Source organism: Lissotriton helveticus, chromosome 2_1 (assembly GCF_964261635.1).
Source record: "Lissotriton helveticus chromosome 2_1, aLisHel1.1, whole genome shotgun sequence".
Taxonomy (NCBI): Eukaryota; Metazoa; Chordata; class Amphibia; order Caudata; family Salamandridae; genus Lissotriton; species Lissotriton helveticus.
Genome location: NC_136059.1, coordinates 1,780,252,206 through 1,780,263,233, shown reverse-complemented (window position 1 = coordinate 1,780,263,233; position 11,028 = coordinate 1,780,252,206).

Below are 11,028 nucleotides of genomic sequence, written 5' to 3'. Positions count from 1 at the left end.
TTGTAAAGTAGTTGTGCAACACACATACACATACAGTAACACAATGAATACACCACAAAAAGACTCCACACAGGGTTCGAAAAATGGAGAACATTTATTGGGGCAAAATGAGACCAAAACTACAAAAATCAAATTAGTAGAAGTTGAGATATACATTTTTAAAGATTAAGGCTTAGATGTAGGTAATTTTATTTTACCACTTCTTAAATACCGAATTTTACCGATTCGGTATTTAAGAAGTGGTAAAATGGAGGGGGGGGATATAGGTATTACAGATTCGGTAAATACCAAATCGTTAAGATTCGGTATTTACCGATTCTGAAAATACCGATTCGGTAATGCCCATTGATTCCTATGGGCATTGAAGCCCATAGGAATCAATAGGCATTACCGAATCGGTATTTACCGATTCGCTAAATACCGATTCAAGCAAGGGTGCAGGGGGTGTCTCTTTGACACCCTCTAGCACCCCAAATACAGGCATGTGTGCCATGTGGCACACAGACATGCCCTAAGGGCATGTCTGTCTGTCACATGGCATAGGTGTGCATGCACACCTGGATTCGGTATTTTACCACCCAATTGGATTGGGTGGTAAAATACCGAATCTGAAAGGCCTTTGGGACTCAGAAGAGTCCCACCTACAATTCGAAGTTACAGAATTGGTAAAAATACCGATTCTGTATTTTACCAATTCGGTAAATTTACCGATTCGGTAAATTTACCGAATCGGTAAAATTGGCCCCCTACATCCCAAATACCCATTTACCGGTCGGTAAATGGCCACCTACATCTGGCCCTAAATGCACAAACTGTGCTTAGATGTTACTAGCGGTCGGAAGGTTACATGAAGTCGCAAGTGATAGGTGGAGATCCAAAGTTAAGGCCAACCTTAATGGAGGGCAGGCTTGCTAAAGGACCCACGCAGGGCCCATTGAGAAAGTACCTTAGATGGAGGAAAGCGGCAACTTTTCCACGAAGTCGGGTCTCTACCTTGTCGTGGATTTTGCTGAAGTGAAGCTAATGCATCGTCTTCGAGCTGTGCCGAGGGTTGTCATCGGCCCATGCAAGCTGTAGAATCACTGTCGTTGAACAGCCTCTGCATCGGTCTCGAAGGGCGATCCATTGGTTCCGACCGGCGCAGTGGTGGTGATACTTCAGTTTTGTAGAAAACAGTTGCAGAACCCACTTCTGAAAGCCCATAACTTGGAGAGGGAAGTATTGTGTCCCATGAATTTTGAACTCTGCTTGTCGAACGGCAGTGGCTGGAGTCTGTCCATCACCTGTGGCCAAAATGAGAAACCTGGGAGTTGTCTGTGACACGCAGCTCAGTTACTCGGGACAGATTAGCCAAGTTACCTCAACCTGCTATTTCACGGTAGAGATACTGCAGAAGAATCTTCAGTTTCTCCCAATGGAACTGAGGAAAACTGGACTTGGACTAAACCCATTTGAGAGGCTCGTCATTAAGCAGTGCCCTATTATTCATCATTAAATAAACATAGACACAAATTCACCTTTCACAAACAATGAGAAATTGTTGGTCCTGAGGAGAATCCCAAAAATGTGGGAGATTCAAAACGTGTAGACCATTGCTTTGCTTAGGCCAATCTGAATATATTCAGTTGTGAAATTGAGGATTAATTTTGATTGGACAGATGGCCTTGTATTATAAATAATGTTTGCTGTGTATATAATATTTAATTGAAAGTGTGTTCACTGGAAAAAGGGTTGTGTTAGGTTACCCCAGGGTGGGCACTTTTGTATGTATGTGGTGTGATTGCACGGATGGATGTGAGGATTGGTGTAATAAATGTATGAGTCTGTCACGGTATATATGTTGTGAAAATAGTTTACATTTTAGAGAGTGAATGAGTAGTTCATTTTAGAGAGTGAGTAGAATGTGAGGATTGGTGTAATAAATGTATGAGTCTGTCACGGTATATATGTTGTGAAAATAGTTTACATTTTAGAGAGTGAATGAGTAGTTCAATTCAAAATGGAGCACCAAAAAATGAGAATTGATAGCGATTTTGTATATTTGAATTTGCAATTGTGAAGAGTTCTTACAAAAAGACACCAAAAAATGAAAAAGTGTTTTGAATATAATTGAAAAAGTTGATGATTAAAATCAAACTGAAAGAACGGTTTTGCAAGGGCAATTGTTTTGTTCATTGTGCCTTGAATTAATGTGCAAATAATTGTGCAGTGCTGGCAATTCGTTTTGTTTATTGATATTGTGGAGCGGCCTCACTGCGCTTTAGCCAAACCCTTGTTGATTTCTGCTGCAGACCCACTAGTAGCATTTAATTTACAGGCTCTGGGTATATGGTATACCACTTTACAAGGGACTTAAAAGTAAATCAAAAATGTCAAACAGGTGTAAACCACTTATACCATGGTTTAAGGAGAGGGCACATGCACGTTAGCACTGGTCAGCCGTGGTAAAGGGCTCAGAATCCTAAAGGCAACAAAAAGAAGATCGGAAAAATAGTAGGAAGAAGGCAAAAAGTTTGGGGTGACCATTCAGAGGGGGCATTTTGCAAAATGACTCCCCCCAGCATAAAGCCAGAGTAGACTAATCAATACCTTGATGGACTTCCCTGCTTAGGGCAAAAGAATCTGGTGATGGTACACGTATGCTAGGGGTACCTAACACTTTTACGCCGCTCTGGACTCATGTGATAACAGGGGCGACCAAGCTGATCCATAGGGAAACATTCTCCTCACCTGTGGACCACATCTTTGCAGCACCTAACCTTAACTTGCTCACAGATGCATCCCAGTAGGCAGACTGTACCACCAAGGCCAACAAAGTGGTCTGGCCCATTCCAGCCCTTGGGTCTGACTTCTTTTCCCGACTCAAGTAAAGCACTGTCCCCAGGGAAATTCTTGGATTGACCAAAAAGGCTGTAATCTCCAAATCTATTGGGTCTGTCACTAAGTAGTTTGAACAAATTAATTGTTATACCACAGAGAAAATGTATTCTTCTCTATACATCAGAGAGAGAAGAGAAGGACACAAATGCTTATTTTAAGAGCAAAAAGTGCCTTTATATTCTCTTTTTGAATAGCAAATAGGCAATACATATAAATACCAATCAAAGTACTCATGTGCAGAGTGAATAAGAGAAAGAACATTTTAGAGAAAAATATATTTCAACAACAATTTTATCATTTGTTTCACAAGGTCACTGGCTGATGTGACCTTAAGAGCAGTAAATTAATGTATGTTGGCCTGTTTATACAACAACTTGTTCTTTTTCATCAACATCCATATTGAAGGATAGTGCTCATGTAGTCAAAATGCACCATCCAAAAAGGGGACTAATACAATGCAATCCAAGCCATAAATCAAGTGGTGTTGACGTTTCGACCTGTGTTAGGCGTTGAGGGTACATTTTTTTTAGACCTCCGCATGCAGTTCTTCTTCAGGACACTAAGAATGTATATGGCAACCTAGATAAAGTGAAACAATCAATTAGAGCTAGTCTCCCTGGAGTACAGGCTTTTATTAAAAAACAGAAGAAAGTATTTTTTTTATATATATTTACTGATTGTATGTTACACCCAAAGTGGCTGACTAGGTCAGTCAACAGCTCTCAAGAATAAATCATCTGCAATGTATATATACAGCTGTAGATATGTATAGGTAGGCCTTTTACTACTTATATGCAATGGATGCAAAGAATCTGAACAGATCGACCAATAAGTTCAAATAAACTTACCACCGCAGTGATATGGAAAGGCTCAAGTAACTTAATGGGTCCTTGTAAAATGGATTAGGTATTCAATATTTAAGCATCCAGCGATGTGGGTACAATCCCCACGATTGCCAAGGCAAACGAATTGCTGAGATCCTCTATACAACAAGACAAAAAATCAAAGGGAAATTAATGTTTCGGTACGTGAGACACCAATCACTCCCTGTTGGGAACAGGGAAGAAAGGAAATTACACTCACTCGCTGCTGGTGCCATAGAAAGGGAAATTAGACTTACTCACTGGGCACACGTCAGTTACAGAACCATGCCTGTCAGAACATCATCTGTCTGAGAATGATGGGCGCCTGGGGAAAACTGATGTACATCAGCATAATTCCATCATGGCCATCACGTATACTCATTTGAGTTTGTAATTACAGTGCAATGCAGCAAGGAAATGGTGTATGTAAAACATTTCAGAAGACAGACTACAAATAGTTTTACAGTGACCAGTGTGCCGATATAAAATGAATGTTATAGAAAAGTCATCATAATGTAAAAAGTTACACTGTGATTGTTGGGAATACAATTATGGAAATAGATACCACATATTACAAAACAGATGGGTTATAGAAGAACGTTTAAAAATAAACACAAACCACAAACCAATAGACAATAAGATAAAAACAAATCAAAAATTCTTTCAGGTAACATACTATGGACATGTTTGTAGTTAACATAAAGTGTATAATACATGCTTTTGTGCCGACACAGACATATACACAGAGTAAATAACCTTTGCATAAGATCACACAACAGCTATGAACATTGTTTCTGGTCAACATAAGTGTGTTTACAGGTAGTTATGCTTAGCGTTCAATATGTGCATGAGTATATCCATGCGGAAATCAGACCTGAGAACAGTTAGAAGGACTGCGCATAGATTCAGATACAAATGCACAGTCTCAAAGAAAGATGGAATGGTGTTAGCCATTGTTAAGAGTGGCAACCTGATGTGTGATTTCTTTGCATTCATTTAACCTCTGGACAGTAATGTCAAAGTTATGTATCCATTTGCATTCTCTAAGGTTCAGTGTATTGGCAAAATTCCCAACTCTGGGGTCCACCTTGACTTTCTTTATGACCCACCACTTATGACTTTTGGCCAGATGGTCAAAGGTGGTGAAATGTTCTACCAGTAGTGCCACATGAACCTTGCATCTAATCCTACTACAATGTTGTAGTATATAAATTTTTACTTTTTGCATAGTCTGTCCAATATATATGAACTCACAGGGGCATGTTATGTCATAAACCACACCCATACTGTTACAGTTGGTGTGGTCCGTGAGTGTGTGCTTATATTTATTGAGTGTAAAGCTTTTGGTTCCTCTTGTAATGGAACATACTTTACAGCTACCACATTTAAAATATCCTTTGACTGTTGCTATCTGTCACAAGGTAGAGAGATTGGTCCTAGGTGGGTGGGAGAGTAATGATCCAACAGTGTGATCTTGTATGTTCTTCCCCTTCTTGAAGGCATGCATGGGCAGGTCAGATATATCTACCTCATCAGCCACAAAGGACCAGTGATGATTGTTAATTTTTCTGATTTCATTGCTCTGTGTGCAGAATGCGGTCACAAAAATCATTCTTTCATGTTCAGAGTTACCCTGTTGCTTGGGTTCAAGAAGAAATTCCCTATGACAGAACCATGCTCGTTTGCAATCTTTCTTCAAAAGACTCTTTGGGTACCCCCTATCTGCCAGCCGTGTAATGAGATCATCGGATTCCCTGAAGAAATCCAGTTTCTTATTGCAGTCTCTCTGTAACTTGAGCAACCGTCAGAACAGTAGATGACCCCCAAGGTTTCTAGGGTGATGACTTGAGTAGATTAACAGTGTGTTCTTCTTGCTCTCCTTTCTGTATAGCATGGTATGGAGGTGCCCCCCTTCCCCCTTGATCATGATATCTAAAGAATTGCTCTTACTATTGCTATACTCTAGTGAGAATTGAATATAACTATATATGTTTAACCAATCATGGAACACAAAGAGATTTTGCTCATTACTAGACCAGATTATAAGTACATCATACAATTTATTGGTGGAAATGAACTCCTGGTAAAATATATGAAATGGAACAAAAGATGCTGTGTTGCATTGAATGACAGAGAGAGGGTACCTATTTGCTTATCAGGTACCCAACTGCTCAAGCTGCCCTATCATTCTGGAAATGGGCAACAATTGCTGCAGATGCCAACATGGAAGCAATCTGCACGTGTTAATGCCCAGGAACATTTCATGGTGCCACAGTTCATGACCAAGTTACCAGTCAAGGAGCACCTAGTATAGACATGAAGTTGTATGTCAATAAACAGGACAGCACCTTAAATTTCTGCAACTGTGACAGTATTGGAAGAAGGACTGGTGGCACCTTCATTCAAAAGACTGTAAATTAGATGTCACCAAGGCACACACAAAACAAAAAGGTGAGCAGCAGCGATTCAAACCTATGTCATGGGAAGGAAACCACTAGGACTAGTGGCAGAGTGGGGGAAGAGACACATCAATTCTGACAATTGAATCACTTGTAATAAACCATCCCATGTTTGTAAATGGCCACCTTTTCACAGTGAGGCTTTCTTCATGCTTAAGGTAAGTATGCTGTGCCATAATCGAATACTTTCTATTTTCCATTTGGCGAGGAAGGATCATAAAAAGTACATATATCTACATCTAATTACAGTGGCAAAATAAGAGATGAATAGCACTGTTCGAACAGTGCAAAGGTTACGATATAAAAATTCAACCATGAGAAGCGTTACAGGTACAATGTGTTTGTTCTATATGATGTAATATTGATGCGGAAATATAATGTTGCATATGCTATAATGCTCCTCTTTGCAAACACATCCTTGGCCAACATTGACAAGAAACCAGAGACTTAGAGTTCCATCCTTCATGGAGCAGCTGGAGGAGAAAGTATGTTTAGGTGAATACTAAAGAGCATCACCTATCGTGCCATTTGGCCTTGTCTTAGCAAACAGTGATTCTGCATTGGTCAGGTTCAAGGTGCTCCACTGCTGCACATGTAAATAGTAGGGGTGGGTGAAGAGTTCCGAAAAACTCAGCAAGTGACGGAGAGAAATGTTTTCTCTCAAACAGCTCATGAGACAAAATGTGCATGCTAGACCTCCTCCTGGCATGATTTCTCAACATGAGGGTCGGTTCATGTTGAGAAATCTGCTGCTTGCGTTGAGGAAGCTGCCGCTTAAGTAGAATGTCTACTCGTGATGCAGAAAGCAGCGCCACCCTGTGGTGTGATGAATAGTGCAGTTTGTGCTGATTTTACAGCTCCAATGCCGCTGCAGGAGGAGACGGCAATGGCTCAGTTGCAGGGGGAGAAGTAGCAGCAGGGACAGGCACTGATACGTCACAAATTTCTTGCAATTTCTATGCTCACCAGCTATTGGCATGATGTCGATGGTCGTTGTCATAAAAAATGACTGTGAGGTCAACGCACCGCCCTCCCCCCAGCTTTACCAGCCACAATGGTGGTTGAGTTATTATGGACTCTCCTATCTGCATTGCAGCAACATCTCACATAAGGAGCTTTGATAGCTTGAGAGAGACATGAAATAACAGAAGGTAACTAAAAAGATAGGAAATTGTATTTGAGTGAAAGGGTAGGTGGGCCATTCTTGGCAGGTGCCACATTTTAAAATGCGATACCCACGTGAAGTGATTTTAGAAGATATATCTTCATTTCCCAAACTAGATTAATTTGCACTTGTTCAGATTTTTCCCTTGTGAATTAAACCGTGACTGAATAAGCCAAAAATGATAAATTGATGATCAGTGTAATGGCCCCCTCTCTCTGTTTAATCCCTCTACCCTACCCTCTGCAGTAGAGGGTTCCTTTCCTTGGTTCTTGCCCAACGATTAATTTGTTGGAAAACGTGATGGCGGGCAAGGCACAGAGTAAAGTAGGAGTAAGTGCATGATTTGATATCAAGTTTGGCATATAGGATACACAGTGACAAATGTGACAAATAAAATCCGTACCTTCACCTGTAGTGCAGTTTATTAGATTTATTTTCCTCGATGTCTACTTTACGGCAGACAGGATAATATATTAATATCCGCATTTTACACATGAGGTGTGTGACTACCCCGTATTGTATTTATTATCTTCTCTTTGGCAACAGGGTAGAACGAGAAATACATTTGGCCAAGAGCATGGCCATTGGAATTAGACAATTGTCAACTACAGCTGCATCCAGTAGCAAACTAGCAGAGGCACTGTGTAGCAATGAGCATGGCTTCATTATTTTAGCATCACTCACAACTCTAGGATAGTGAGTAATGGAGTGCTCATCAATGAAAAGTCATTTATGTTTCAACTCTAGGGGGTCGATTCCGATTCGGGAAAAAAACGTCCGTACGATTTGTATCCGGAGCCCTCTCCGTACGAATCATAACCGTCCGTCCGAGTCGCAAAGTACGATCTGTATTCCGTGAATCCGTCCGAATCGTCGCGATCTGTATGAATTGCAAGGCTGAAACCGTGACCCGTACGACTCGTACACATGCCGTACGACTCGTACACATGCCGTACGACCCGACGAGTATGATCAGGACCGGGGTATGAGGACGCGATTCGTACGGTCCACGTCAGGTAAGGGTGAGTCATACCGAAAAGCACACAATCACATACACACCGTACTTTCCGTACACCCCATGATCGCAGGGGTACCGTGTGTACCCCTGCGATCATGGGGTGTACGCACCGTTCCCCATGTACGCTGGGTGTACGCACTGTACACCATGTTCGCTAGGTGTACGGTGTGTACACCCAGCATACATGGGGTACGGTGCATACACCCAGCGTACATGGGGTCGATGCGTACCCCTGCGATCATGGGGTATGGTGCGTACCCCTGCGATCATGGAGTACGGTGCCTACCCCTGCGATCATGGGGTATGGTGCGTACCCCTGCGATCATGGGGTACGGTGCATACCCCTGCGATCATGGGGTACAGTGCGTACCCCTGCGATCATGGGGGGTACGCACTGTACCTGGGGGGGGCCGTTCCGTACCTGTTTCGGCACAAACTCTGCTTTTACGGCTGTTTTCAGCTCCCGTAGAAAAAGGGTCGTACGATGCGTACCCGACACGTATCGTACTTGCTGGGTCGTAAAAACCAGCCGCGAACCGTACAGATGTCACGTACAGCGGGTTCCGAGGGAGATTCGGATGGGGATTTGATTCGTACGGTCTCTGTACGACTCGTACGGAGTACGGCTCCTGGTACGAATCGTACTTCGTCGTACGTACGGGGGACGTTGCAGAGTACGATTCGTACGGTAAAAACGCTCCGAACGGCTATTCGGAGCGGATTTTCCCGAATCGTAATCGGCCCCTAGGTGTCAGACTCTGTTTATAGTTACTTGAAAAGCCTTTAGAAGAAAGAAATATTACAATCACTGTTTTTTTAATCCTGTGATGTTATTCTCTGACAGTCTGCCTGTTACTTTTCTACCAGACAGTAACTGCTTTTTTATGTTTGGCAACATGTGTGGGTAAAAGAAAACATAAAATTGGCTTTGTGATTCTCCTAATCACAATCATCACATCAAAGAAATTCCAATGGCCCTAGTGGACCAGTAATGTACTGCTGCTGTGCCACTGTGTTATTTAAAACAATTGTTTACACAGAGAATTATATACAATTTGTCTTTTTTGTTTTTCTCAATATAGCTGCTCCTGCTGGTCCAGCTGGACCACCCGACAGGCAGAAGAGAGTGGCCTATTTGCGGCAGCAGAGGCTGGATATATCCAGCAGGATTACCGGTGGCTTGTGCTCCTGGAAGAGGAGGAGGATGAAATCAATGTAGGGCTCACGGACAGCAGTGCAGCCAGTCCCCCTCAGCCTCTATCCTCCCAGCCATCCCATTGCCGGTGCCGCCCTCAGCAAACTGCTGCCACCCCCCACCAGAATGGCAAGAGGCGCTTGCTGTGCCACATCCCGCGGCGGCCGGACATTATCAAGGGCTGGCTCACCTCGATGGAGCAGAGCATGGACCAGCTCTAGATCAACATCCATAATGCCCTCTTCTAACCCTTTTTAAAAATATTTTGTTTTGGAGGGAGGGATTTTTTTGTTTGTTGGGCACATAGGGAGTTGGGAGTGGGACTCAAGAGACTTTCTTGAACAATTTGAGTTTTGGGGCTTGGGTCAGAATTTAATCTGGCCGGTCATTTGGGCTGGGATCCGATAGGCTCGAGAAGCCAGTCGGCCGGACAGACACCGCACCATAATCTCAATGGGATGGCGTTTCTACCATCGGGATTACGATGTTGGTTTCCATCAGCCTTTCCGTGCCGACCTTTCTGACATGGAAAGACTGTTTGAAAGTGACCCTTGCCACCACGGCCTACGGTTGAGGGCAAGGGGCCACATATGGAGCCCCCTTGAGGGTGCAAGATTTACACACACTCCCATTTCTCTATAAGAGCTTTTGCTACAGCTGTATTACGGCCATAGTACAAGCTTCCATAGAGAAATGGGAGTATGCAAGCTTACAGTGTGCAGTCTCAACATAATCATGCAGTCGGGAATGCCAACCGGAGGTCAGTCATCCCAAATCTGCGACGTGCCGATCGCAGGCAACTTCGACTGACATCATAATCGGGCCCTTAGTGTACTCTCCTCCCCAGTATTTAATGCCCAGCAAACTCACACCATTTCATTTAAAAAAGTGAAAAAACTGCCCAGAAAGTTTTTCTTAAAAAACATTTCTCTCTGATACTTGAAAGTGCATTTTTAATTTTTTCTAGCCCTATGCCTGGGTCTTCAGGCCATTGATTACCTTGTAAAGGAGAACTGCTCTTTGTGCATGAGGGGGAGCAGGGGCTCTGCAGCTGTCTGCTACAGGGGAAATAGGGATGCTGCACTTCTGCTGGCTGTGGCATTAAATGCAGGGGTCCCTTGGGCATGCCAGTGGGTGGCCATTGTTGGTGATGGTACTGCAGCTACCACCTGCTTCTCATACTCTAGCTACACCAGCCAACAATGGCCCTAGTCTTTTACCACCATATACTAGCATCTATATCCTGCCAACCTGGCATCTTGAGGCTTCAGCTTCATAGGCTTCAATGAGAGCATCAGTCTGTTGTGTACCTAAGGAGGAATAAAAATACTTTGAAGTAAGGAATATGAACTAGCAGATGCAGAATATTTCTGCTTTGTGCAGGTTCAGCACTCACTTCTGTCCACTTTGCCCAGGGGTATTGATGCCCCAGAGGCCTCTCCATTATC